The sequence below is a fragment of the Scyliorhinus torazame genome, chromosome 11, assembly GCF_047496885.1.
Source record: "Scyliorhinus torazame isolate Kashiwa2021f chromosome 11, sScyTor2.1, whole genome shotgun sequence".
Classification (NCBI taxonomy): Eukaryota; Metazoa; Chordata; class Chondrichthyes; order Carcharhiniformes; family Scyliorhinidae; genus Scyliorhinus; species Scyliorhinus torazame.
This window is the reverse complement of record NC_092717.1, coordinates 257,442,503-257,469,965: the sequence shown is the minus strand read 5'-3', so window position 1 is coordinate 257,469,965 and position 27,463 is coordinate 257,442,503. Positions and strand designations below refer to the sequence as shown.

Sequence of the window (27,463 nt, the reverse complement as noted above, 5' to 3'; positions counted from 1 at the left end):
GGGAGTGCTGCACTGTCAGAGGGTCAGTACTGCGGGAGTGCTGCTCTGTCAGATGGTTAGTACTGAGGGAGTGCCGCACTATCAGCGGGTCAGTACTGAGGGAGTCCCGCACTGTGAGAGGGTCAGTACTGAGGGAGTGCTGCACTGTCAGAGAGTCAGTACTGAGAGAGTGCCGCATTGTCAGAGGGTCAGTACTGAGGGAGTGCCGCACTGTCAGAGGGTCAGTACGGAGGGATGCCGCACTGTCAGAGGTTCAGTACGGAGGGAGTGCTGCACTGTCAGAGGGTCAGTACTGAGGGAGTGCTGCACTGTCAGAGGGTCAGTACTGAGGGAGTGCCGCACTGTCAGAGGGTCAGTACTGAGGGAGTGCCAAACTGTCAGAGGGTCAGTACTGAGGGAGTGCCGCACTGTCAGAGGGTCAGTACTGAGGGAGTGCTGCACTGTCCGAGGGTCAGTACTGAGGGAGAGCCGCACTGTCAGAGGGTCAGTACTGAGGGAGTGCCGCACTGTCAGAGGGTCAGTACTGAGGGAGTGCCGCACTGTCAGAGGGTCAATACTGAGGGAGTGCCGCACTGTCAGAGGGTCAGTACTGAGGGAGTGCCGCACTCTCAGAGGGTCAGTACTGAGGGAGCGCTGCACTGTCAGAGGGTCAGTACAGAGGGAGTGCTGCACTGTCAGAGGGTCAGTACTGAGGTAGTGCCGCACTGTCAGAGGGTCAGTACTGAGGGAGTGCCGAACGGTCAGAGGGTCAGTACTGAGGGAGTGCCGCACTGTCAGAGCGTCAGTACTGAGGGAGTGCCGCACTGTCAGAGGGTCAGTACTGAGGGAGCGCTCCACTGTCAGAGGGTCAGTCCTGAGGGAATGCCGCACTGTCAGAGGGTCAGTACTGAGGGAGTGCCGCACTGTCAGAGGGTCAGTACTGAGGGAGCGCCGCACTGTCAGAGGGTCAGTACTGAGTGAGTGCCGCACTGTCAGAGGGTCAGTACTGAGGGAGTGCTGCGCTGTCAGAGGGTCAGTACTGAGGGTGTGCCGCACTGTCAGAGGGTCAATACTGAGGGAGCGCTGCACTGTCAGTGGGTCAGTACTGAGGGAGTGCCGCACTGTCAGAGGATCAGTACTGAGGGAGTGCTGCACTGTCAGAGGGTCAGTACTGAGGTAGTGCCGCACTGTCAGAGGGTCAGTACTGAGGGAGTGCTGCACTGTCAGAGGGTCAGTACTGAGGGAGTGCCGCACTGTCAGAGGGTCAGTCCTGAGGGAGTGCTGCACTGTCAGAGGGTCAGTACTGAGGGAGTGCCGCACTGTCAGAGGGTCAGTACTGAGGGAGTGCTGCACTGTAAGAGGGTCAGTACTGAGGGAGTGCTGCACTGTCAGAGGGTCAGTTCAGAGGGAATGCTGCAATTTCAGAGGGTCAGTACTGAGGGAGTGCCGCACTGTCAGAGGGTCAGTACTGAGGGAGTGCCGCACTGTCAGAGGGTCAGTACTGAGGGAGTGCCGCACTGTCAGAGCGTCAGTACTGAGGGAGTGCCGCACTGTCAGAGGGTCAGTACTGAGGGAGTGCCGCACTGTCAGAGGGTCAGTACTGAGGGAGTGCTGCACTGTCAGAGGGTCAGTACTGAGGGAGTGCTGCACTGTCAGAGGGTCAGTACTGAGGGAGTGCTGCAATTTCAGAGGGTCAGTACTGAGGGAGTGCCGCACTGTCAGAGGGTCAGTACTGAGGGAGCTCCGCACTGTCTGAGGGTCAGTACTGAGGGAGTGCCGCACTGTCAGAGGGACAGTACTGAGGGAGTGCCGCACTGTCAGAGGGTCAGTACTGAGGGAGTGCTGCACTGTCAGAGGGTCAGTACTGAGGGAGTGCCGCACTGTCAGAGGGTCAGTACTGAGGGAGTGCCGCACTGTCAGAGGGACAGTACTGAGGGAGTGCCGCACTGTCAGAGGGTCAGTACTGATGGAGTGCTGCACTGTCAGAGGGTCAGTACTGAGGGAGTGCCGCACTGTCAGAGGGTCAGTACTGAGGGAGTGCTGCACTGTCAGAGGGTCAGTACTGAGGGAGTGCTGCAATTTCAGAGGGTCAGTACTGAGGGAGTGCCGCACTGTCAGAGGGTCAGTACTGAGGGAGTGCCGCACTGTCAGAGGGTCAGTACTGAGGGAGCGCTGCACTGTCAGAGGGTCAGTACTGAGGGAGCGCTGCACTGTCAGAGGGTCAGGACTGAGGGAGTGCCGCACTGTCAGAGGGACAGTACTGAGGGAGCGATGCACTGTCAGAGGGTCAGTACTGAGGGAGAGCTGCACTGTCAGAGGGTCAGTACTGAGGGAGTGCCGCACTGTCAGAGGGACAGTACTGAGGGAGCGATGCACTGTCAGAGGGTCAGTACTGAGGGAGCGCTGCAATGTCAGAGGGTCAGTACTGAGGGAGTGCCGCACTGTCAGAGGGACAGTACTGAGGTAGCGATGCACTGTCAGAGGGTCAGTACTGAGGGAGCGCTGCAATGTCAGAGGGTCAGTACTGAGGGAATGCTGCACTGTCAGATGGTCAGTACTGAGGGAGTGCCAAAATGTCAGAGTGTCAGTACTGAGGGAGCGCTGCACTGTCAGAGGGTCAGGACTGAGGAAGTGCTGCACTGTCAGAGGGCCAGTACTGAGGGAGTGCTGCACTGTCAGATGGTCAGTACTGAGGGAGTGCCGCACTGTCAGAGGGTCAGTACTGAGGGAGTGCTGCACAGTCAGAGGGTCAGTACTGAGGGAGTGTCTCACTATCAGCGGGTCAGTACCCAGGGAGTGCTGCACTGTCAGTGGGTCAGTACTGAGGGAGCGATGCACTGTCAGAGGGTCAGTACTGAGGGAGAGATGCACTGTCAGAGGGTCAGTACTGAGGGAGAGCTGCACTGTCAGAGGGTCAGTACTGAGGTAGTGCCGCACTGTCAGAGGGTCAGTACAGAGAGAGAGCTTCACTGTCAGTGGGTCAGTACTGAGGGAGTGCTGCACTCTCAGAGGGTCAGTACTGAGGTAGTGCCGCACTGTCAGAGGGTCAGTACTGAGGGAGTGCCGTACTGTCAGAGGGTCAGTACTGAGGGACTGCTGCACTGTATGAGGGTCAGTACTGAGGGATTGCCACACTGTCAGAGGGTCAGTACTGAGGGAGCGCTCCACTGTCAGAGGATCAGTAGTGAGGGAGTGCCGCACTGTCAGAGAGTCAGTACTGAGGGAGTGCCGCACTGTCAGAGGGTCAGTACTGAGGGAGTGCCGCACTGTCAGAGGGTCAGTACTGAGGGAGTGCTGCACTGTCAGAAGGTCAGTACTGAGGGAGTGCTGCACTGTCAGAGGGTCAGTACTGAGGGAGTCCCGCACTGTGAGAGGGTCAGTACTGAGGGAGTGCTGCACTGTCAGAGGGTCAGTACTGAGAGAGTGCCGCATTGTCAGAGGGTCAGTACTGAGGGAGTGCCGCACTGTCAGAGGGTCAGTACGGAGGGATGCCGCACTGTCAGAGGTTCAGTACGGAGGGAGTGCCGCACTGTCAGAGGGTCAGTACTGAGGGAGTGCTGCACTGTCAGAGGGTCAGTACTGAGGGAGTGCCGCACTGTCAGAGGGTCAGTACTGAGGGAGTGCCGCACTGTCAGAGGGTCAGTACTGAGGGAGTGCTGCACTGTCAGAGGGTCAGTACTGAGGGAGTGCCAAACTGTCAGAGGGTCAGTACTGAGGGAGTGCCGCACTGTCAGAGGGTCAGTACTGAGGGAGTGCTGCACTGTCCGAGGGTCAGTACTGAGGGAGAGCCGCACTGTCAGAGGGTCAGTACTGAGGGAGTGCCGCACTGTCAGAGGGTCAGTACTGAGGGAGTGCCGCACTGTCAGAGGGTCAATACTGAGGGAGTGCCGCACTGTCAGAGGGTCAGTACTGAGGGAGTGCCGCACTCTCAGAGGGTCAGTACTGAGGGAGCGCTGCACTGTCAGAGGGTCAGTACAGAGGGAGTGCTGCACTGTCAGAGAGTCAGTACTGAGGTAGTGCCGCACTGTCAGAGGGTCAGTACTGAGGGAGTGCCGAACGGTCAGAGGGTCAGTACTGAGGGAGTGCCGCACTGTCAGAGCGTCAGTACTGAGGGAGTGCCGCACTGTCAGAGGGTCAGTACTGAGGGAGTGCCGCACTGTCAGAGGGTCAGTACTGAGGGAGTGCCGCACTGTCAGAGGGTCAGTACTGAGGGAGTGCTGCACTGTCAGAGTGTCAGTACTGAGGGAGTCCCGCACTGTGAGAGGGTCAGTACTGAGGGAGTGCTGCACTGTCAGAGGGTCAGTACTGAGGTAGTGCCGCACTGTCAGACGGTCAGTACTGAGGGAGTGCCGCACTGTCAGAGGGTCAGTACTGAGGGAGCGCTCCACTGTCAGAGGGTCAGTCCTGAGGGAATGCCGCACTGTCAGAGGGTCAGTACTGAGGGAGTGCCGCACTGTCAGAGGGTCAGTACTGAGGGAGCGCCGCACTGTCAGAGGGTCAGTACTGAGGGAGTGCCGCACTGTCAGAGGGTCAGTACTGAGGGAGCGCTCCACTGTCAGAGGGTCAGTCCTGAGGGAATGCCGCACTGTCAGAGGGTCAGTACTGAGGGAGTGCCGCACTGTCAGAGGGTCAGTTCTGAGGGAGTGCTGCAATTTCAGAGGGTCAGTACTGAGGGAGTGCCGCACTGTCAGAGGGTCAGTACTGAGGGAGTGCCGCACTGTCAGAGAGTCAGTACTGAGGGAGTGCCGCACTGTCAGAGCGTCAGTACTGAGGGAGTGCCGCACTGTCAGAGGGTCAGTACTGAGGGAGTGCCGCACTGTCAGAGGGTCAGTACTGAGGGAGTGCTGCACTGTCAGAGGGTCAGTACTGAGGGAGTGCTGCACTGTCAGAGGGTCAGTACTGAGGGAGTGCTGCAATTTCAGAGGGTCAGTACTGAGGGAGTGCCGCACTGTCAGAGGGTCAGTACTGAGGGAGCTCCGCACTGTCAGAGGGTCAGTACTGAGGGAGTGCCGCACTGTCAGAGGGACAGTACTGAGGGAGTGCCGCACTGTCAGAGGGTCAGTACTGAGGGAGTGCTGCACTGTCAGAGGGTCAGTACTGAGGGAGTGCCGCACTGTCAGAGGGTCAGTACTGAGGGAGTGCCGCACTGTCAGAGGGACAGTACTGAGGGAGTGCCGCACTGTCAGAGGGTCAGTACTGAGGGAGTGCTGCACTGTCAGAGGGTCAGTACTGAGGGAGTGCCGCACTGTCAGAGGGTCAGTACTGAGGGAGTGCTGCACTGTCAGAGGGTCAGTACTGAGGGAGTGCTGCAATTTCAGAGGGTCAGTACTGAGGGAGTGCCGCACTGTCAGAGGGTCAGTACTGAGGGAGTGCCGCACTGTCAGAGGGTCAGTACTGAGGGAGCGCTGCACTGTCAGAGGGTCAGTACTGAGGGAGTGCTGCACTGTCAGAGGGTCAGTACTGAGGGAGTTCTGCACTGTCAGAGGGTCAGTACTGAGGGAATGCTGCACTGTCAGAGGGTCAGTACTGAGGGAGTGCTGCACTGTCAGAGGGTCAGTACTGAGGGAGTGCCGCACTGTCAGAGGGTCAGTACTGAGGGAGCGCTGCACTGTCAGAGGGTCAGTACTGAGGGAGTGCTGCACTGTCAGAGGGTCAGTACTGAGGGAGTTCTGCACTGTCAGAGTGTCAGTACTGAGGGAATGCTGCACTGTCAGAGGGTCAGTACTGAGGGAGTGCTGCACTGTCAGAGGGTCAGTACTGAGGTAGTGCTGCACTGTCAGAGGGTCAGTACTGAGGGAGTGCCGCACTGTCAGAGGGTCAGTACTGAGGGAGTGCTGCACAGTCAGAGGGTCAGTACTGAGAGAGTGCCGTACTGTCAGAGGGTCAGTACTGAGGGAGTGCTGCACTGTATGAGGGTCAGTACTGAGGGAGTGTCTCACTATCAGCGGTCAGTACTGAGGGAGTGCCGTACTGTCAGTGGGTCAGTACTGAGGGAGTGCCGCACTGTCAGAGGGTCAGTACTGAGGGAGCGATGCACTGTCAGAGGGTCAGTAATGAGGGAGTGCCGTACTGTCAGAGGGTCAGTACTGAGAGAGAGCTGCACTGTCAGAGGGTCAGTACTGAGGTAGTGCCGCACAGTCAGAGGGTCAGTACTGAGGGAGAGCTGCACTGTCAGTGGGTCAGTACTGAGGGAATGCTGCAGTGTCAGAGGGTCAGTACCGAGGGAGCGCTCCACTGTCAGAGGGTCAGTACTGAGGGAGCGCTGGACTGTCAGAGGGTCAGTACTGAGGGAGTGCTGTACTCTCAGAGGGTCAGTACTGAGGGAGCGCCGCACTGTCAGAGGGTCAGTACTGAGGGAGTGCTGCACTGTCAGAGGGTCAGTACTGAGGGAGTGCAGCACTGTCAGAGGGTCAGTACTGAGGGAGTGCCACACTGTCAGAGGGTCAGTACTGAGGGAGCGCCGCACTGTCAGAGGGTCAGTACTGAGGGAGTACTGCACCGTCAGAGGGTCAGTACTGAGGGAGTGCTGCACATTCAGAGTGTCAGTACTGAGGGAGCACTCCACTGTCAGAGGGTCAGTACTGAGGGAGTGCCGCACTGTCAGAGGGTCAGTACAGAGGGAGTGCTGCACTGTCAGTGGGTCAGTAATGAGGGAGTGCCGCACTGTCAGAGGGTCAGTACTGAGGGAGTGCTGCACTCTCAGAGAGTCAGTCCTGAGGGAGTGCTGCACAATCAGAGGGTCAGTACTGAGGGAGTGCTGCACTGTCAGAGGGTCAGTACTGGGGGAGTGCTGCACTGTCAGAGGGTTAGTACTGAGGGATTGCCGCACTGTCAGAGGGTCAGTACTGAGGGAGTGCTGCACTGTCAGAGGGTCAGTACTGAGGGAGCGCTGCACTGTCAGAGGGTTAGTACTGAGGGATTGCCGCACTGTCAGAGGGTTAGTACTGAGGGATTGCCGCACTGTCAGAGGGTCAGTACTGAGGGAGTGCCGCACTGTCAGAGGGTCAGTACTGAGGGAACGCCGCAGTTTCAGAGGGTCAGTACTGAGGGAGTTCTGCACTGTCAGATGGTGAGTACTGAGGGAGTGCCGCACTGTCAGAGGGTCAGTACTGAGGGAGTGCCGCACTGTCAGAGGGTCAGTACTGAGGGAGTGCCGCACTGTCAGAGAGTCAGTCCTGAGGGAATGCTGCACTGTCAGATGGTCTGTACTGAGGGAGTGCCAAAATGTCAGAGGGTCAGTACTGAGGGAGCGCTGCACTGTCATAGGGTCAGTACAGAGGGAGTTCTGCACTGTCAGAGGGTCAGTACTGAGGGAGCGCTGCACTGTCAGAGGGTCAGGACTGAGGGAGTGCCGCACTGTCAGAGGGTCAGTACTGAGGGAGCGATACACTGTCAGAGGGTCAGTACTGAGGGAGCGCTGCACTGTCAGAGGGTCAGTACTGAGGGAATGCTGCACTGTCAGATGGTCAGTACTGAGGGAGTGCCAAAATGTCAGAGGGTCAGTACTGAGGGAGCGCTGCACTGTCAGAGGGTCAGTACTGAGGGAGAGCTGCACTGTCAGAGGGTCAGTACTGAGGGAGTGCTGCACTGTCAGAGGGTCAGTACTGAGGGAGTTCTGCACTGTCAGAGGGCCAGTACTGAGGGAGTTCTGCACTGTCAGAGGGTCAGTACTGAGGGAGTGCTGCACTGTCAGATGGTCAGTACTGAGGGAGTGCCGCACTGTCAGAGGGTCAGTACTGAGGGAGTGCTGCACTGTCAGAGGGTCAGTACTGAGGGAGCGCTGCACTGTCAGAGGGTTAGTACTGAGGGATTGCCGCACTGTCAGAGGGTTAGTACTGAGGGATTGCCGCACTGTCAGAGGGTCAGTACTGAGGGAGTGCCGCACTGTCAGAGGGTCAGTACTGAGGGAACGCCGCAGTTTCAGAGGGTCAGTGCTGAGGGAGTTCTGCACTGTCAGATGGTGAGTACTGAGGGAGTGCCGCACTGTCAGAGGGTCAGTACTGAGGGAGTGCCGCACTGTCAGAGGGTCAGTACTGAGGGAGTGCCGCACTGTCAGAGAGTCAGTCCTGAGGGAATGCTGCACTGTCAGATGGTCTGTACTGAGGGAGTGCCAAAATGTCAGAGGGTCAGTACTGAGGGAGCGCTGCACTGTCATAGGGTCAGTACAGAGGGAGTTCTGCACTGTCAGAGGGTCAGTACTGAGGGAGCGATACACTGTCAGAGGGTCAGTACTGAGGGAGTGCTGCACTCTCAGAGAGTCAGTCCTGAGGGAGTGCTGCACAATCAGAGGGTCAGTACTGAGGGAGTGCCGCACTGTCAGAGGGTCAGTACTGAGGGAGTGCCGCACTGTCAGAGAGTCAGTCCTGAGGGAATGCTGCACTGTCAGATGGTCTGTACTGAGGGAGTGCCAAAATGTCAGAGGGTCAGTACTGAGGGAGCGCTGCACTGTCATAGGGTCAGTACAGAGGGAGTTCTGCACTGTCAGAGGGTCAGTACTGAGGGAGCGCTGCACTGTCAGAGGGTCAGGACTGAGGGAGTGCCGCACTGTCAGAGGGTCAGTACTGAGGGAGCGATACACTGTCAGAGGGTCAGTACTGAGGGAGCGCTGCACTGTCAGAGGGTCAGTACTGAGGGAATGCTGCACTGTCAGATGGTCAGTACTGAGGGAGTGCCAAAATGTCAGAGGGTCAGTACTGAGGGAGCGCTGCACTGTCAGAGGGTCAGTACTGAGGGAGAGCTGCACTGTCAGAGGGTCAGTACTGAGGGAGTGCTGCACTGTCAGAGGGTCAGTACTGAGGGAGTTCTGCACTGTCAGAGGGCCAGTACTGAGGGAGTTCTGCACTGTCAGAGGGTCAGTACTGAGGGAGTGCTGCACTGTCAGATGGTCAGTACTGAGGGAGTGCCGCACTGTCAGAGGGTCAGTACTGAGGGAGTGCTGCACTGTCAGAGGGTCAGTACTGAGGGAGCGCTGCACTGTCAGAGGGTTAGTACTGAGGGATTGCCGCACTGTCAGAGGGTTAGTACTGAGGGATTGCCGCACTGTCAGAGGGTCAGTACTGAGGGAGTGCCGCACTGTCAGAGGGTCAGTACTGAGGGAACGCCGCAGTTTCAGAGGGTCAGTGCTGAGGGAGTTCTGCACTGTCAGATGGTGAGTACTGAGGGAGTGCCGCACTGTCAGAGGGTCAGTACTGAGGGAGTGCCGCACTGTCAGAGGGTCAGTACTGAGGGAGTGCCGCACTGTCAGAGAGTCAGTCCTGAGGGAATGCTGCACTGTCAGATGGTCTGTACTGAGGGAGTGCCAAAATGTCAGAGGGTCAGTACTGAGGGAGCGCTGCACTGTCATAGGGTCAGTACAGAGGGAGTTCTGCACTGTCAGAGGGTCAGTACTGAGGGAGCGATACACTGTCAGAGGGTCAGTACTGAGGGAGCGCTGCACTGTCAGAGGGTCAGTACTGAGGGAATGCTGCACTGTCAGATGGTCAGTACTGAGGGAGTGCCAAAATGTCAGAGGGTCAGTACTGAGGGAGCGCTGCACTGTCAGAGGGTCAGTACTGAGGGAGAGCTGCACTGTCAGAGGGTCAGTACTGAGGGAGTGCTGCACTGTCAGAGGGTCAGTACTGAGGGAGTTCTGCACTGTCAGAGGGCCAGTACTGAGGGAGTTCTGCACTGTCAGAGGGTCAGTACTGAGGGAGTGCTGCACTGTCAGATGGTCAGTACTGAGGGAGTGCCGCACTGTCAGAGGGTCAGTACTGAGGGAGTGCTGCACAGTCAGAAGGTCAGTACTGAGGGAGTGTCTCACTATCAGCGGGTCAGTAGCCAGGGAGTGCTGCACTGTCAGTGGGTCAGTACTGAGGGAGCGATGCACTGTCAGAGGGTCAGTACTGAGGGAGAGCTGCACTGTCAGAGGGTCAGTACTGAGGGAGAGCTGCACTGTCAGAGGGTCAGAACTGAGGTAGTGCCGGACTGTCAGAGGGTCAGTACAGAGGGAGAGCTGCACTGTCAGTGGGTCAGTACTGAGGGAGTGCCGCACTGTCAGAGGGTCAGTACTGAGGGAGTGCTGCACTGTCAGAGGGTCAGTACTGAGGGAGTGCCGCACTGTCAGAGGGTCAGTACTGAGGGAGTGCCGTACTGTCAGAGGGTCAGTACTGAGGGACTGCTGCACTGTATGAGGGTCAGTACTGAGGGATTGCCACACTGTCAGAGGGTCAGTACTGAGGGAGCGCTCCACTGTCAGAGGATCAGTACTGAGGGAGTGCCGCACTGTCAGAGAGTCAGTACTGAGGGAGTGCCGCACTGTCAGAGGGTCAGTACTGAGGGAGTGCTGCACTGTCAGAAGGTCAGTACTGAGGGAGTGCTGCAATGTCAGAGGGTCAGTACTGAGGGAGTGCTGCTCTGTCAGATGGTTAGTACTGAGGGAGTGCCGCACTATCAGCGGGTCAGTACTGAGGGAGTCCCGCACTGTGAGAGGGTCAGTACTGAGGGAGTGCTGCACTGTCAGGATGTGAGTACTGAGGGAGTGCTGCACTGTCAGAGGGTCAGTACTGAGGGAGTGCCGCACTGTCAGAGGGTCAGTACGGAGGGAGTACTGCACCGTCAGAGGGTCAGTACTGAGGGAGTGCTGCACATTCAGAGTGTCAGTACTGAGGGAGCACTCCACTGTCAGAGGGTCAGTACTGAGGGAGTGCCGCACTGTCAGAGGGTCAGTACAGAGGGAGTGCTGCACTGTCAGTGGGTCAGTAATGAGGGAGTGCCGCACTGTCAGAGGGTCAGTACTGAGGGAGTGCTGCACTCTCAGAGAGTCAGTCCTGAGGGAGTGCTGCACAATCAGAGGGTCAGTACTGAGGGAGTGCTGCACTGTCAGAGGGTCAGTACTGGGGGAGTGCTGCACTGTCAGAGGGTTAGTACTGAGGGATTGCCGCACTGTCAGAGGGTCAGTACTGAGGGAGTGCTGCACTGTCAGAGGGTCAGTACTGAGGGAGTGCCGCACTGTCAGAGGGTCAGTACTGAGGGAACGCCGCAGTTTCAGAGGGTCAGTACTGAGGGAGTTCTGCACTGTCAGATGGTGAGTACTGAGGGAGTGCCGCACTGTCAGAGGGTCAGTACTGAGGGAGTGCCGCACTGTCAGAGGGTCAGTACTGAGGGAGTGCCGCACTGTCAGAGAGTCAGTCCTGAGGGAATGCTGCACTGTCAGATGGTCTGTACTGAGGGAGTGCCAAAATGTCAGAGGGTCAGTACTGAGGGAGCGCTGCACTGTCATAGGGTCAGTACAGAGGGAGTTCTGCACTGTCAGAGGGTCAGTACTGATGGAGCGATGCACTGTCAGAGGGTCAGTACTGAGGGAGTGCCGCACTGTCAGAGGGTCAGGACTGAGGGAGTGCCGCACTGTCAGAGGGTCAGTACTGAGGGAGCGATACACTGTCAGAGGGTCAGTACTGAGGGAGCGCTGCACTGTCAGAGGGTCAGTACTGAGGGAATGCTGCACTGTCAGATGGTCAGTACTGAGGGAGTGCCAAAATGTCAGAGGGTCAGTACTGAGGGAGCGCTGCACTGTCAGAGGGTCAGTACTGAGGGAGAGCTGCACTGTCAGAGGGTCAGTACTGAGGGAGTGCTGCACTGTCAGAGGGTCAGTACTGAGGGAGTTCTGCACTGTCAGAGGGCCAGTACTGAGGGAGTTCTGCACTGTCAGAGGGTCAGTACTGAGGGAGTGCTGCACTGTCAGATGGTCAGTACTGAGGGAGTGCCGCACTGTCAGAGGGTCAGTACTGAGGGAGTGCTGCACAGTCAGAGGGTCAGTACTGAGGGAGTGTCTCACTATCAGCGGGTCAGTAGCCAGGGAGTGCTGCACTGTCAGTGGGTCAGTACTGAGGGAGCGATGCACTGTCAGAGGGTCAGTACTGAGGGAGAGCTGCACTGTCAGAGGGTCAGAACTGAGGTAGTGCCGGACTGTCAGAGGGTCAGTACAGAGGGAGAGCTGCACTGTCAGTGGGTCAGTACTGAGGGAGTGCTGCACTGTCAGAGGGTCAGTACTGAGGGAGTGCTGCACAGTCAGAGGGTCAGTACTGAGGGAGTGTCTCACTATCAGCGGGTCAGTAGCCAGGGAGTGCTGCACTGTCAGTGGGTCAGTACTGAGGGAGCGATGCACTGTCAGAGGGTCAGTACTGAGGGAGAGCTGCACTGTCAGAGGGTCAGTACTGAGGGAGAGCTGCACTGTCAGAGGGTCAGAACTGAGGTAGTGCCGGACTGTCAGAGGGTCAGTACAGAGGGAGAGCTGCACTGTCAGAGGGTCAGTACTGAGGGAGTGCCGCACTGTCAGAGGGTCAGTACAGAGGGAGAGCTGCACTGTCAGAGGGTCAGTACTGAGGGAGTGCTGCACTGTCAGAGGGTCAGTACAGAGGGAGAGCTGCACTGTCAGAGGGTCAGTACTGAGGGAGCGATGCACTGTCAGAGGGTCAGTACTGAGGGAGAGCTGCACTGTCAGAGGGTCAGAACTGAGGTAGTGCCGGACTGTCAGAGGGTCAGTACAGAGGGAGAGCTGCACTGTCAGAGGGTCAGTACTGAGGGAGTGCTGCACTGTCAGAGGGTCAGTACTGAGGGAGTGCCGCACTGTCAGAGGGTCAGTACTGAGGGAGTGCCGTACTGTCAGAGGGTCAGTACTGAGGGACTGCTGCACTGTATGAGGGTCAGTACTGAGGGATTGCCACACTGTCAGAGGGTCAGTACTGAGGGAGCGCTCCACTGTCAGAGGATCAGTACTGAGGGAGTGCCGCACTGTCAGAGAGTCAGTACTGAGGGAGTGCCGCACTGTCAGAGGGTCAGTACTGAGGGAGTGCCGCACTGTCAGAGGGTCAGTACTGAGGGAGTGCCGCACTGTCAGAGGGTCAGTACTGAGGGAGCGCTGCACTGTCAGAAGGTCAGTACTGAGGGAGTGCTGCACTGTCAGAGGGTCAGTACTGAGGTAGTGCCGCACTGTCATAGGGTCAGTACTGAGGGAGTGCCGCACTGTCAGAGCGTCAGTACTGAGGGAGTGCCGCACTGTCAGAGGGTCAGTACTGAGGGAGTGCCGCACTGTCATAGGGTCAGTACTGAGGGAGTGCCGCACTGTCAGAGGGTCAGTACTGAGGGAGTGCCGCACTGTCAGAGGGTCAGTACTGAGGGAGTGCCGCACTCTCAGAGGGTCAGTACTGAGGGAGTGCTGCACTGTCAGAGGGTCAGTACTGAGGGAGTGCCGCACTGTCAGAGGGTCAGTACTGAGGGAGTCCCGCACTGTGAGAGGGTCAGTACTGAGGGAGTGCTGCACTGTCAGGATGTGAGTACTGAGGGAGTGCTGCACTGTCAGAGGGTCAGTACTGAGGGAGTGCCGCACTGTCAGAGGGTCAGTACGGAGGGAGTACTGCACCGTCAGAGGGTCAGTACTGAGGGAGTGCTGCACATTCAGAGTGTCAGTACTGAGGGAGCACTCCACTGTCAGAGGGTCAGTACTGAGGGAGTGCCGCACTGTCAGAGGGTCAGTACAGAGGGAGTGCTGCACTGTCAGTGGGTCAGTAATGAGGGAGTGCCGCACTGTCAGAGGGTCAGTACTGAGGGAGTGCTGCACTCTCAGAGAGTCAGTCCTGAGGGAGTGCTGCACAATCAGAGGGTCAGTACTGAGGGAGTGCTGCACTGTCAGAGGGTCAGTACTGGGGGAGTGCTGCACTGTCAGAGGGTTAGTACTGAGGGATTGCCGCACTGTCAGAGGGTCAGTACTGAGGGAGTGCTGCACTGTCAGAGGGTCAGTACTGAGGGAGTGCCGCACTGTCAGAGGGTCAGTACTGAGGGAACGCCGCAGTTTCAGAGGGTCAGTACTGAGGGAGTTCTGCACTGTCAGATGGTGAGTACTGAGGGAGTGCCGCACTGTCAGAGGGTCAGTACTGAGGGAGTGCCGCACTGTCAGAGGGTCAGTACTGAGGGAGTGCCGCACTGTCAGAGAGTCAGTCCTGAGGGAATGCTGCACTGTCAGATGGTCTGTACTGAGGGAGTGCCAAAATGTCAGAGGGTCAGTACTGAGGGAGCGCTGCACTGTCATAGGGTCAGTACAGAGGGAGTTCTGCACTGTCAGAGGGTCAGTACTGAGGGAGCGATGCACTGTCAGAGGGTCAGTACTGAGGGAGCGCTGCACTGTCAGAGGGTCAGGACTGAGGGAGTGCCGCACTGTCAGAGGGTCAGTACTGAGGGAGCGATACACTGTCAGAGGGTCAGTACTGAGGGAGCGCTGCACTGTCAGAGGGTCAGTACTGAGGGAATGCTGCACTGTCAGATGGTCAGTACTGAGGGAGTGCCAAAATGTCAGAGGGTCAGTACTGAGGGAGCGCTGCACTGTCAGAGGGTCAGTACTGAGGGAGAGCTGCACTGTCAGAGGGTCAGTACTGAGGGAGTGCTGCACTGTCAGAGGGTCAGTACTGAGGGAGTTCTGCACTGTCAGAGGGCCAGTACTGAGGGAGTTCTGCACTGTCAGAGGGTCAGTACTGAGGGAGTGCTGCACTGTCAGATGGTCAGTACTGAGGGAGTGCCGCACTGTCAGAGGGTCAGTACTGAGGGAGTGCTGCACAGTCAGAGGGTCAGTACTGAGGGAGTGTCTCACTATCAGCGGGTCAGTAGCCAGGGAGTGCTGCACTGTCAGTGGGTCAGTACTGAGGGAGCGATGCACTGTCAGAGGGTCAGTACTGAGGGAGAGCTGCACTGTCAGAGGGTCAGTACTGAGGGAGAGCTGCACTGTCAGAGGGTCAGAACTGAGGTAGTGCCGGACTGTCAGAGGGTCAGTACAGAGGGAGAGCTGCACTGTCAGTGGGTCAGTACTGAGGGAGTGCCGCACTGTCAGAGGGTCAGTACTGAGGGAGTGCTGCACTGTCAGAGGGTCAGTACTGAGGGAGTGCCGCACTGTCAGAGGGTCAGTACTGAGGGAGTGCCGTACTGTCAGAGGGTCAGTACTGAGGGACTGCTGCACTGTATGAGGGTCAGTACTGAGGGATTGCCACACTGTCAGAGGGTCAGTACTGAGGGAGCGCTCCACTGTCAGAGGATCAGTACTGAGGGAGTGCCGCACTGTCAGAGAGTCAGTACTGAGGGAGTGCCGCACTGTCAGAGGGTCAGTACTGAGGGAGTGCCGCACTGTCAGAGGGTCAGTACTGAGGGAGTGCCGCACTGTCAGAGGGTCAGTACTGAGGGAGCGCTGCACTGTCAGAAGGTCAGTACTGAGGGAGTGCTGCACTGTCAGAGGGTCAGTACTGAGGTAGTGCCGCACTGTCATAGGGTCAGTACTGAGGGAGTGCCGCACTGTCAGAGCGTCAGTACTGAGGGAGTGCCGCACTGTCAGAGGGTCAGTTCTGAGGGAGTGCCGCACTGTCATAGGGTCAGTACTGAGGGAGTGCCGCACTGTCAGAGGGTCAGTACTGAGGGAGTGCCGCACTGTCAGAGGGTCAGTACTGAGGGAGTGCCGCACTCTCAGAGGGTCAGTACTGAGGGAGTGCTGCACTGTCAGAGGGTCAGTACTGAGGGAGTGCCGCACTGTCAGAGGGTCAGTACTGAGGGAGTCCCGCACTGTGAGAGGGTCAGTACTGAGGGAGTGCTGCACTGTCAGAAGGTCAGTACTGAGGGAGTGCTGCACTGTCAGAGGGTCAGTACTGATGGAGTGCCGCACTGTCAGAGGGTCAGTACGGAGGGATGCCGCACTGTCAGAGGTTCAGTACGGAGGGAGTGCCGCACTGTCAGAGGGTCAGTACTGAGGGAGTGCTGCACTGTCAGAGGGTCAGTACTGAGGGAATGCCGCACTGTCAGAGGGTCAGTACTGAGGGAGTGCCGCACTCTCTGAGGGTCAGTACTGAGGGGGTGCCGCACTGTCAGAGGGACAGTACTGAGGGAGTGCCGCACTGTCAGAGGGTCAGTACTGAGGGAGTGCCGCACTGTCAGAGGGTCAGTACTGAGGGAGTGCCACACTGTCAGAGGGTCTGTACTGAGGGAGTGCTGCACTGTCAGATGGTCAGTACTGAGGGAGAGCCGCACTGTCAGAGGGTCCGTACTGATGGAGTGCCGCACTGTCAGAGGGTCAGTACTGAGGGAGTGCCGCACTGTCAGAGGGTCAGTACTGAGGGAGTGCCGCACTGTCAGAGGGGCAGTACTGAGGGAGTGCCGCACTGTCAGAGGGTCAGTACTGAGGGAGCGCTGCACTGTCAGAGGGTCAGTACTGAGGGAGTGCCGCACTGTCAGAGGGTCAGTACTGAGGTAGTGCCGCACTGTCAGAGGGTCAGTACTGAGGGAGTGCCGAACGGTCAGAGGGTCAGTACTGAGGGAGTGCCGCACTGTCAGAGGGTCAGTACTGAGGGAGTGCCGCACTGTCAGAGGGTCAGTACTGAGGGAGTGCCGCACTGTCAGAGGGTCAGTACTGAGGGAGTGCCGAACGGTCAGAGGGTCAGTACTGAGGGAGTGCCGCACTGTCAGAGGGTCAGTACTGAGGGAGTGCCGCACTGTCAGAGGGTCAGTACTGAGGGAGCGCTGCACTGTCAGAGGGTCAGTACTGTGGGAGTGCTGCACTGTCAGTGGGTCAGTACTGAGGGAGTGCCGCACTGTCAGAGGGTCAGTACTGAGGGAGTGCTGCACTGTCAGAGGGTCAGTACTGAGGGAGTGCTGCACAGTCAGAGGGTCAGTACTGAGGGAGTGTGTCACTATCAGCGGTCAGTACTGAGGGAGTGCCGCACTGTCAGAGGGTCAGTACTGAGGGAGTGCCGCACTGTCAGAGGGTCAGTACTGAGGGAGCGATGCACTGTCAGAGGGTCAGTACTGAGGGAGCGATGCACTGTCAGAGGGTCAGTACTGAGGGAGTGCTGCACTGTCAGAGGGTCAGTACTGAGGGAGTGCTGCAGTTTTGTGAAACATTAATCAATTGTCCCAATGGACTGTCCCTTTAAGGAGATCACCTGAGCATTAATTAGAATCAGCTGGGTCTGGTCAGAGTGGAGGAGGGTCGGCGAGTGGGGGGACCGAGTGGATCCGTGTCAGACTGGAGGGTGAGAGTTTCCAGCTGGAGTATCGGTTATGAGGACGTGAGGTTTTGTCAAATTGAGACTTTTGGGGTGTTGTGTGGTCAGGATCCTGGAAGGTGAGGCGAGCAGAGTGAGGGTCTGTGAGGGGGAGGATTGGGGGGAGTGCCTCTGGAGTGAAGAGCTCTGGGAAATTGAGGGAATGGAAGCAGACAGGATGGAGGGTGTGGCTGAGGGAGGGTCAGTGGAGGGGGCGGCTGTCTTGATGGGTGAGGGAACTGAAATGCGAGTGCCCACAGGTATGAGGGTTGGGGCGAGGGGGGGCGAGGGGGGGGCGAGGGGGGGGCGAGAGGGGGGGGGCGAGAGGGGGGGGGCGAGAGGGGGGGGGGGCGAGAGGGGGGGGGGCGAGAGGGGGGGGGGCGAGAGGGGGGGGGGCGAGAGGGGGGGGGGCGAGAGGGGGGGGGGGCGAGAGGGGGGGGGGCGAGAGGGGGGGGGGCGAGGGGGGGGGCGAGGGGGGGGGCGAGGGGGGGGCGAGGGGGGGGCGAGGGGGGGGGCGAGGGGGGGGGCGAGGGGGGGGGCGAGGGGGGGGGCGAGGGGGGGGGGAGGGAGGGGGGGCGAGGGGGGGGGGCGAGGGGGGGCGAGGGAGGGGGGGAGAGGGAGGGGGGGCGAGGGGGGGCAGAGGGGGGGCAGAGGGGGGGGAGAGGGGGGGCGAGGGGGGGGAGAGGGGGGGGGAGAGGGGGGCGAGGGGGGGGGGCGAGGGGGGGGGAGAGGGGGGGCGAGGGGGGGGGGAGAGGGGGGCGAGGGGTTGGCGAGAGAGGGGGGGGGAGGGGTTGGCGAGAGAGGGGGGGAGGGGTTGGCGAGAGAGGGGGGGAGGGGTTGGCGAGAGAGGGGGGAGGGGTTGGCGAGGGGGGGAGGGTTGGCGAGAGGGGGGGTTGGCGAGGGTGGAGAGGGGGCGAGTGTGGGGAGGGGGGGAGGGGGCGAGTGTGGGGAGGGGGGAGGGGGCGAGTGTGGGGAGGGGGGAGGGGGCGAGGGGGGGGGGGTTGGCGAGGGTGGGGAGGGGGCGAATGTGGGGAGGGGGAGGGTGCGAGAGGGGGGGTTGGCGAGGGTGGGGCAGGGGCGAGTGTGGGGAGGGGGGAGGGTGCGAGAGGGGGGGTGCGAGAGGGGGGAGGGTGCGAGAGGGGGGGGAGGGTGCGAGAGGGGGGGGAGGGTGCGAGAGGGGCGGGGAGGGTGCGAGAGGGGCGGGGAGGGTGCGAGAGGGGGGGGAGGGTGCGAGAGGGGGGGGGAGGGTGCGAGAGGGGGGGAGGGTGCGAGAGGGGGGAGGGTGCGAGAGGGGGGGGAGGGTGCGGGAGGGGGCGAGAGGGGGGGAGGGGGCGAGAGGGGGGGAGGGGGCGGGAGGGTGCGAGAGGGGGCGGGAGGGTGCGAGAGGGGGGGGAGGGTGCGAGAGGGGGGGAGGGTGCGAGAGGGGGGGGAGGGTGCGAGAGGGGGGGGGAGGGTGCGAGAGGGGGGGGAGGGTGCGAGAGGGGGGGGAGGGTGCGAGGGGGGGGGGAGGGTGCGAGGGGGGGGGGAGGGTGCGAGGGGGGGGAGGGGGGGGGAGGGTGCGAGAGGTGTGGGGAGGGTGCGAGAGGGGGGGAGAGGGTGCGAGAGGGGGGTGGAGGGTGCGAGAGGGGGAGGATGCGAGCGAAAGGGGGGGAGGGTGCGAGAGGGGGGGAGGGTACGAGAGGGGGGGGGAGGGTGCGAGAGGGGGGGGGAGGGTGCGAGAGGGGGGGGGGGGAGGGTGCGAGGGGGGGGGGGGGGAGGGTGCGAGAGGGGGGGGGGGGAGGGTGCGAGAGGGGGGGGGGAGGGTGCGAGAGGTGGGGGGGGAGGGTGCGAGAGGTGGGGGGGGAGGGTGCGAGAGGTGGGGGGGGAGGGTGCGAGAGGTGGGGGGGGAGGGTGCGAGAGGTAGGGGGGGAGGGTGCGAGAGGTAGGGGGGGAGGGTGCGAGAGGTGGGGGGGGAGGGTGCGAGAGGTGGGGGGAGGGTGCGAGAGGGGGGGGAGGGGAGGGTTAGGGGTAGGGGAGGGAGGGGGGGGAGGGGAGGGTTAGGGGTAGGGGAGGGAGGGGTGGGGAGGGGGGTGTGGGTGGGGAGGAGAGGGGGGAGGGGAGGGAGGGGTTGGAGGGGGAGGGTAGGGGAGGGAGGGTTGGGGAGGGTTAGGGGTAGGGGAGGGAGGGATGGGGAGGGTGAGGGGGAGGGAGGGGGTTGGGAGGGGGAGAGGGGGTGTGGGTGGGGAGGGGAGGGATGGGGAGGGTGAGGGGGAGGGAGGGGGTTGGGAGTGGGAGAGGGGGGTGTGGGTGGGGAGGGGAGGGATGGGGAGGGTGAGGGGGAGGGAGGGGGTTGGGAGGGGGAGAGGGGGGTGTGGGTGGGGAGGGGAGGGATGGGGAGGGTGAGGGGGAGGGAGGGGGTTGGGAGGGGGAGAGGGGGGTGTGGGTGGGGAGGGGAGAGGGGAGGGAGGGGTAGGAGGGTGGGGAGGGAGAGGTAGGAGGGTGTGGGGGGGGTGGGGGTGGGGAGGAGAGGGGAGGGGAGGAGAGGGGAGGGGAGGGGGAGGGAGGGAGGGAGGGAGGAGGGAGGAGGGTGGGGGGGGTGGAGTGGCGGAGGGTGGGGAGTGGGGTGGGGTGGGGGGGAGGGGGGTTGGTGTGGGGAGGGGGTGGTGCGGCGGTTCTCTGGTGTGTGGGGTTTGATGTCGGAATCTCCGGATTACTCCCAGTCCCACGCGTTAGAGAGAGCAGGAATAGGAGGGGAGAGCGGGTGGATGCGTGGCTGGACAGGTGGTGGAGCCGGGAGGGATTCTGATTCTTGAGGCACTGGGACCGGTCCCGGGGAGGTGGGACCTGTACAAACCGGACGGGTTTCCCCCGCGCAGAGCTGGCACCAATGTCCTCGCGGGGGCTTTTGCTGGTTTGATTGGGGAATATTTAAACCAGTGAGACAGGGGGATGGGATCCCGGGGGTAGGATCAGATAGTTCAAAGTCAGATCAGGAAAATGGAGGTAGAACTTTAGCCAGTGATGTCGAAGATTGTCTAGGAATTACAGCAGAACCAAAGTTATAAAAGTGTCCAGCACGGGAAAATAATGGGATTAAACTGTTTATACTTCAATGCAAGGATATGGCAAATAAGGTAGACGAGTTAAGAGCACAAGTAGACACATGGCAGCAGGATGTCATTGTTATAAAGGAAACCTGGCTGAAGGAGGGGCAGAAATGGCAGCTCAATATCCCTGGATACAGAGTTTTCAGGCAGGACAGAGGGGCAGTAGCACGAATGGTTGAGGAATCCATTCCAGCTGTAAGAAGGAATGATACACGGAACGGGTCAACAAACAAGGCTTAGAAAAGGGGCAGTGACACGACTGGGAGTTTACTACAGACCCCCAAATAGTGAGAGGGAGATAGAAGAGCAAATATGTCAGCAAATCTCTGCCTGTAAGAACAAGAGAGCAATAATAGTCGGAGACTTTAACCGTCCCAATATCGACTGGGAATTAAACAATAGAAGGGGAGCTGAGGGAGAAAAACTAATCCTGTGTTCTGAGAGGCCTGGAAATGTTTTGTCAATGGCTCCGCAATTTGCTCCCTTGCCTCTCTCAGCAATCTAGGATGCATCCCGTCCGGGCCTGGAGACTTCTCTACGTGGAGTACTGCCAGCTTTTTTAGAACCTCTTCTTTATCAATCACTATACTGCTCAGTTGCTCAACACCCACATCTTCAGCTGGGCCATTCTCACCATCTTCTAATTTGGTAAAGACAGAAGTAAAGTACTCATTTAGTATCACTGTCATACCCTCCACTTCAGTGAGCAGTTTACCCTGCTAGTCCCTTATGGGCCCCACTCTATCCTTCACCAATCTTTTACCATTAATATGTTTGAAGAACAATTTGCTATTTGTATTAGTGCAGCCTGCCATCCTTTCCTCATGCTTCCTCCTCGCCTTCCTTATTCCAGCCTGAGCCTCTCTCCTGCAGTTCAGATACTCTTCCTGATTTCCATTGCTATTATTATTCCGGCATGCATCATATGCCTCTTTTTTTCTTCCTTATTTTATCATCAATCTCCTTAATCATCCAGGATAGCTTTGGCGACCCTGGGCGGGATTCCCCGGTCCCCCGCTGGTAGGGGAGAGTCCCAGCCCCTGTATTTATTTCTCACGGGTACGTAACTTGCCCAAATTCATCTGTCCTTTCAATGTCTCCCATTTTTCATCCACTGTTTTATCCACGAAAATGTGTTTCCAATCGACCTGCTCCAGTTCAACTTTTAGACCCTAAAATTTGCGCTTTAAAGTCTGGGATTTTTTTAAAGTAAATTTAGAGTACCCAATTATTTTTATTTCCAATTAGGGCAATTTAGCGTGGCCAATCCACCTCGCCTGCACATCTTTGGGTTGTGGGGGTGAAATCCACGCAGACACGGGGAGAATGTGCAAACTCCACACGGACAGTGACCCGGGGCCTGGATTCGAACCCGGGTAAAGTCTGGGATCTTAATCCGTGACTGATTTTTATCCTTTGCCAACTTAATATTGAAGCATATTATATTATGATCACTACTTCCCAACGGCTCTCCCGCTCTGATGTTCCAGCTGCTCTGTCTTATTTCCTAGGACCAGTTCCAGTGCAGTTTGCTCCCTGGCAGGACTGGGAATGCTGTGTTCCAGAAAGTTCTCCTGCACACACTGCAGGAATTTCTCTCCTTCTGTGCCCCACAATCTACCCTTTTCCCAGTCCAACCTAGGGTACATGAAATGCCAACTATCACAACCCTACTTCCCCTGCAGCGTTCCATAACCTGCCGACAAATGCTCTCTTCCACTTGGTCCCCACTGTTTTGAGGTCTATGGTAAAAATCAAACAAGGTCAGAGCTCCCTTCCTGTTTCTCACCTCCATCCATATAGATTCTAATTCCTAACTGCATCTCGTTCAAGGTCTGTGACACTATCTCTGACCAAGATTGCTCCTCCTCCCTTTTACCCAGCCTGTTCCGACTAAAAACCGCACAGCCCGGGATGTTCAGTCCCCAGTCCTGGTCTGGTCTGAGCCATGTTTCTGTCAATGCGATTCTGTCATATCCCCCAGAGCAATTTCTGCTTCCAGTTCCCCCCGTGTTGTTCACTATACTCCGTACATACAACCATAATAATCTTTATTGTCACAAGTAGGCTTACATTAACACTGCAATGAAGTTACTGTGAAAATCCCCTAGTCTCCACATTCCGGAGCCTGTTCAGGTACACAGAGGGAGAATTCAGAATGTCCAATTCACCTAACAGCACGTCTTTCAGGACTTGTAACCCTGTCCTTATCTCTTTCGTGCCCTTTGGGAGGCGACCACTTACCACCACCCCCCCCCCCCCCCCCCGCCTTGCCGGTACAAGTTTAAATCCACCCCCACTGCACTATTTATTCTCTTCACCAGGAAATCGGTTCCATTTTGGGTCAGATAAAGCCCATCTTTTTGAAACCGCTTCCTCCTTTTCCCAAACTGATCCCAATGTCCCAAAAATCTAAACCCTCCACGCGACTCCATCCCTCAAGACACGCATTTACCTCCCTGAACTGCCTGTGTCTAACTGGTGAGGCTCGTGGCACAGGTAGTATTTCAGAGATTACCACCCTGGAGGTCCTACATTTCAACCTTCTCCCTAACTCCTGAATCTGGTCCTGCAGGATATGGAAACTGCCCCTCCCCATGTTGTTCGTTCCCACATGAACTACAACCTCTGGTTCTTCACCTACCCTTTCCAGACGTTTGTCCAGCCGATCCATTATGTCCCGAACCCTTTCACTCGGGAGGCAACAGACCAAACGGGATTCCCGATCTTGGCTGCAAACTAAACTGCCTATTCCTCGAAATATTGAGTCACCCACGACTACCACCTTTCCAAACTGCCTACCAGCCTCCCCCTCTTTTCCCAGAGTATCCTCAGGCACCACGGGTCTGTGCTTTTCCCTCAAGTCAGCTACACCTCATTCAGTCGTGTTTCTAACGTCATCGGCATCTAAACTCTCATACCTGTGAGCCCAGGAGTTCTGGGTTTCCTGGACCTGCTGCCTCTTTTCCTTTCGCTGAATGGTCAGCCACTCTCCTGCCATCCCTACATTCCTTCTTGCCTGCCTCTCACAATGTGGAGTCACCACCCTCTGGTACGAGTGTTGTTCAAGGACTGCCACACTCCGACGCTTCTCACAGATATAACTGTCCCGGATGTCTAGAGGATCCCAAACCTCCCACATCTTACAGGTCACATACATAACAAACTTTCACAGAAATGAAATGCAATGAAATGAAATTAAATGAAAATCTCCCGGCTCCTCTCTCTCTCTCTCTCTTCAATCTCCCGGTTTCTCTCTCTCTTCAATCTCCCGGTTTCTCTCTCTCTCTCTCTTCAATCTCCCGGCTCCTCTCTCTCTCTCTCTTCAATCTCCCGGTTTCTCACTCTCTCTCTTCAATCTACCGGCTCCTCTCTCTCTCTCTCTCTCTTCAATCTCCCGGTTTCTCTCTCTCTCTCTCTTCAATCTCCCGGTTTCTCCCTTTCTCTTCAATCTCCCGGTTTCTCCCTCTCTCTTCAATCTCCCGGCTCCTCTCTCTCTCGCTCTTCAATCGCCGGTTTCTCTCTCTCTCTCGCTCTTCAATCTCCCGGTTTCTCTCTCTCTCGCTCTTCAATCTCCCGGTTTCTCTCTCTCTCGCTCTTCAACCTCCCGGTTTCTCTCTCTCTCGCTCTTCAATCTCCCGGTTTCTCTCTCTCTCTCTCTCTTCAATCTCCCGGTTTAGAACATAGAAAATACAGCACAGAACAGGCCCTTCGGCCCACGATGTTGTGCCGAACCTTTGTCCTAGATTAATCATAGATTATCATAGAATTTACAGTGCAGAAGGAGGCCATTCAGCCCATCAAGTCTGCACCGGCTCTTGGAAAGAGCACCCTACCCAAGGTCAACACCTCCACCCAACACTGAGGGCAATTTTGGACACTAAGGGCAATTTATCATGGCCAATCCACCTAACCTGCACATATTTGGACTGTGGGAGGAAACCGGAGCACCCGGAGGAAACCCACGCACACACGGGGAGGATGTGCAGACTCCGCACAGACAGTGACCCAAGCCGGAATCGAACCTGGGACCCTGGAGCTGTGAAGCAATTGTGCTATCCACAATGCTACCGTTCTGCCCTGAAGAACAAATTAATCTACACTATATCATTTTAACGTAATCCATGTACCTATCCAATAGCTGCTTGAAGGTCCCTAATGTTTCCGACTCAACTACTTCCACAGGCAGTGCATTCCATGCCCCCACTACTCTCTGGGTAAAGAACCTTCCTCTGACATCCCCCCTGTATCTTCCACCATTCACCTTAAATTTATGTCCCCTTGTAATGGTTTGTTCCACCCGGGGAAAAGGTCTCTGACTGTCTACTCTATCTATTCCGCTGATCATCTTATAAACCTCTATCAAATCGCCCCTCATCCTTCTCCGTTCTAATGAGAAAAGGCCTAGCACCCTCAACCTTTCCTCGTAAGACCTACTCTCCATTCCAGGCAACATCCTGGTAAATCTCCTTTGCACCTTTTCCAAAGCTTCCACATCCTTCCTAAAATGAGGCGACCAGAACTGTACACAGTACTCCAAATGTGGCCTTACCAAAGTTTTGTACAGCTGCATCATCACCTCACGGCTCTTAAATTCAATCCCTCTGTTAATGAACGCGAGCACACCATAGGCCTTCTTCACAGCTCTATCCACTTGAGTGGCAACTTTCAAAGATGTATGAACATAGACCCCAAGATCTCTCTGCTCCTCCACATTGTCAAGAACTCTACTGTTAACCCTGTATCCCGCATTCATATTTGTCCTTCCAAAATGGACAACCTCACACTTTTCAGGGTTAAACTCCATCTGCCACTTCTCAGCCCAGCTCTGCATCCTATCTATGTCTCTTTGCAGCCGACAACAGCCCTCCTCACTATCCACAACTCCACCAATCTTCATATCGTCTGCAAATTTACTGACCCACCTTTCAACTCCCTCATCCAAGTCATTAATGAAAATCACAAACAGCAGAGGACCCAGAACTGATCCCTGCGGTACGCCACTGGTAACTGGGATCCAGGCTGAATATTTGCCATCCACCACCACTCTCTGACTTCTATCGGTTAGCCAGTTCGTTATCCAACTGGCCAAATTTCCCACTATCCCATGCCTCCATACTTTCTGCAGAAGCCTACCATGGGGAACCTTATCAAATGCCTTACTAAAATCCATGTACACTACATCCACTGCTTTACCTTCATCCACATGCTTGGTCACCGCCTCAAAGAATTCAATAAGATTTGTAAGGCAAGACCTACCCCTCACAAATCCATGCTGACTATTCCTAATCAAGTAGTGTATTTCCAGATGCTCAGAAATCCTATCCTTCAGTACCCTTTCCATTACTTTGCCTACCACCGAAGTAAGATTAACTGGCCTGTAATTCCCAAGGTTATCCCTAGTCCCTTTTTTGAACAGGGGCACGACATTCGCCACTCTCCAATCCCCTGGTACCACCCCTGTTGACAGTGAGGACGAAAAGATAATTGCCAACGGCTCTGCAATTTCATCTCTTGCTTCCCATAGAATCCTTGGATATATCCCGTCAGGCCCGGGGGACTTGTCTATCCTCAAGTTTTTCAAAATGCCCAACACATCTTCCTTCCTAACAAGTATTTCCTCGAGCTTACCAATCTGTTTCACACTGTCCTCTCCAACAATATCGCCCCTCTCATTTGTAAATACAGAAGAAAAGTACTCATTCAAGACCTCTCCTATCTCTTCAGACTCAATACACAATCTCCCGCTACTGTCCTTGATCGGACCTACCCTCGCTCTAGTCATTCTCATATTTCTCACATATGTGTAAAAGGCCTTGGGGTTTTCCTTGATCCTACCCGCCAAAGATTGTTCATGTCCTCTCTTAGCTCTCCTAATCCCTTTCTTCAGTTCCCTCCTGGCTATCTTGTATCCCTCCAATGCCCTGTCTGAACCTTGTTTCCTCAGCCTTACATAAGTCTCCTTTTTCCTCTTAACAAGGCATTCAACCTCTCTCTCTCTCTTCAATCTCCCGGCTCCTCTCTCTCTCTCTTCAATCTCCCGGTTTCTCTCTCTCTCTCTCTTCAATCTCCCGGTTTCTCTCTCTCTCTCTCTCTTCAATCTCCCGGTTTCTCTCTCTCTCTCTTCAATCTCCCGACTCCTCTCTCTCTCTCTCTTCAATCTCCCGACTCCTCTCTCTCTCTCTCTTCAATCTCCCGGTTTCTCTCTCTCTCTCTCTTCAATCTCCCGGTTTCTCTCTCTCTCTATATTCAATCTCCCGGCTCCTCTCTTTCTCTTCAATCTCCCGGCTCCTCTCTCTCTATTCAATCTCGCGGCTCCTCTCTCTTTCTCTCTTCAATCTCCTGGTATCTCTCACTCTCTCTTCAATCTCCCGGTTTCTCTCTCTCTCTCTCTCTCTCTTCTATCTCCCAGTTCCCCTCTCTCTCTCTTCAATCTCCCGGTTTCTCTCTCTCTCTCGCTCTTCAATCTCCCGGTTTCTCTCTCTCTCTCTCTCTCTCTTCAATCTCCCGGCTCCTCTCCCGCTCTTGATGAAGGTAGTGCAGTGGATGTGGTGTACATGGATTTTAGTAAGGTGTTTGACAAAGTCCCACATGGCAGATTGGTCAAAGTGAACGGCCATGTGATACAGGGCAATGTGGCAAACTGGATAAAAAGTTGGCTCAGGAACAGGAAACAAAGGGTAATGGTTGATGGCTGCCCTTGCAATTGGAAAGTTGTGTGAAGTGTTGTTCCACAGGGCTCGGCGAAGGGACCCTGACTGTTATATATTAACGATTAGGATGCGAACGCGGGGGGCACGATTGGGAAATTTGCAGATGACACAAAGATTGGCCGAGTGGTGGACAGAGTAGAGGAAGCTACAATCTCCAGAATGGTATCGATGGGTTGGTGGAGTGGGCGATAAAGTGGCAGCTGGAATTTAACACCGAGAAGTGTGAGGTCAGCATTGAGGGAGGTTGAACAGTTGTAGGGAGGACACAATAAATGGGATATACTAAGAGGGGGAGATGAAGTGAGAGATCTTGGCGACAGATACACAGGTCCCTAAAGGCAGCAGTTCAAGTAGACAAGATTGTTAAGAAAGCAAATGGAATGCTCTCCTTCATTGGCAGAGTATAGAATATAAAAGTTAGGATATGAAGTTGGAATTGTATAAAACACCGGTGAGGCCCCATTACAGGGAGGATGTTATTGCTCTGGCGAGAGAGCAGAGGAGGTTTACAAGAATGTTGCCAGGGTTGGAAAATTGTGGCCAAGAGGAGAGATTGGATAGGTTGGGGTTCTATTACTTCGAGCAAAGAAGGCTGAGAGGTGACTTAATTGAGGTGAACAAAATTATGAGGGGAAGA

General features: G+C 56.8%; 1 protein-coding gene across 1 annotated transcript in view; it reads left to right on the top strand.

The window, feature by feature from the left end:
* The window catches only part of LOC140385968 (voltage-gated inwardly rectifying potassium channel KCNH2-like), a gene marked incomplete at its 5' end in the record, with an annotated part of 339,017 nt that overhangs the window by 310,829 nt on the left and 725 nt on the right, over positions 1-27,463 (top strand). The window lies entirely within an intron of this gene.